Below are 1,784 nucleotides of genomic sequence, written 5' to 3'. Positions count from 1 at the left end.
AAGCATAATAGCCGGGTGGTGATGGTGCTTGCCTTTAATCTGAGCACTTTGAGAGATGGAGGCAGGTGGACCTCTGTGAGTTTGAGGTCAACCTGGCCTATAGAGGGGGAGATGCAGGACAGCCAGGGCTACACAGAGAAACCCTGTCTCCAGCAAACAAACAAACAATAACAAATAACAAGAACCAAAGAAAGAGACATACCAGAGTGGTCAGCATGAGAAAGTTTGGGAGAAATAAAAGGATGTTCTCGAAGCTACCACTTAAGCTTAGAGGCTGATACCATACATGTGAAGAGCTCTGACACCATATGTGGGAGCTCTGGAGAGGTGGCTCAGTGGTTAAGACCATTGGCTCTTCTATCATGAGGTCCTGGGTTTAATTCCCAGCACCTACATGACAGTTCACTAGTGACTCAACTACATGAAATAAAAATAAATCATTGGGAGGCAGAGGCAGGAGGATTTCCGAGTTCGAGGCCAGCCTGGTCTACAGGGTGAGTTCCAGGACAGCCAGGGGAAAAAAAAAAAAAAAAAAGATCAAGGGCATTTTAAAAAGTATTTATGCACAGCGGGGAAGTGGTGACACAACCTTTATTTTTATTTTTCCTTAATTTATTTATTTATTCACTTTACAGCCCAATTGAAGTCCCCCTCCTTTCCTCCCAGTCCAACCCACACACACCCATCTCCCCCTCCTCTTCTCCTTTGAGAAGGGAAGCCCCCCTCCTCCATGAGTACCAGCCCTCCCTTGCACATCTAGTAGAAATAGGACTGGGTGCATCCTCTCCCACTGAGGTCAGATAAGTCATCCTAGCTAGGGGAAGGGGATCCAAAGGCAGGCAACAGAGTCAGAGACCGCCCTGCTCCACTTGTTAGGGGACCCACATGGAGACTACACTGCACATCCGCTACATATGTGTAGCGGGCCTATACCGGTTGTGGTAGCCTATTCCTTTAATTCCAGCACCCAGGAGGCCAAAGCAAGTGAATCTCTGAGTTTGAGTCAGCCTGATCCAAAGAGCAAATTCCAGGACAGTCAGGGCCACACAGAGAAACCCTGTCTTGAAAAAAATCAAAACAAAAAACCAAAACAGAACAAAGTAAGGTGTGTGTGTGTGTGTGTGTGTGTGTGTGTGTGTGTGTGTGTGTGTGTGTTGAGTGCTTGTTGAGCCTAGAGAACACTTCTGAGAGTCCATTCTCTCTACCTGTGTGTGTCTGGGGACTGAATTCAGGTTTGGCAGTAAATGCTTTAACCTGCTGGACCATCTCACCAGTCCAGGATCAAGGTCTTCGAGCTGGTGCAAGAGATTGCTTTCCTTCAGCCTTTTGGACTCCCCTGTTGTACTCTCTCTCCCTCCAATCTCTGTGCTTTTTAGAATACCAACTGAGAAAACCTTTGTTGAGGGGTTTGAGGCATCCTGGAAGCATAAATAAGAAAGTATCACTCTTCAGGATGTAGGTCAGTGTGGCCCCTACAGACACTGAGGGCCAATCAGAAGAAACTAGCTACAGGGACAATACAAGAAGAAGAAAATACAGGAAGAAAATCCCAACAAGATCATTGCAAGGAAAGTTAGATATACTGTTCATAACATGCCATTACCAAGTAAGCTTAGAGTGTTAGGGAAAAGACAGAGACAACTTTGAAAGAGAGCAGGATGGCACATGCCTTTAACCCCAGCGCTCAGAAGGCAGTGGCAGGCAGATTTCTATGAGTTCAAGGTCAGCCTGGTCTACAGAGTGAGTTCCAGGACAGCCATGGCTACATAGTGAGACGCTGTCTT

Source organism: Mastomys coucha, unplaced genomic scaffold (assembly GCF_008632895.1).
Source record: "Mastomys coucha isolate ucsf_1 unplaced genomic scaffold, UCSF_Mcou_1 pScaffold6, whole genome shotgun sequence".
NCBI lineage: Eukaryota > Metazoa > Chordata > Mammalia > Rodentia > Muridae > Mastomys > Mastomys coucha.
Note: the sequence above shows the minus strand (reverse complement) of the source record.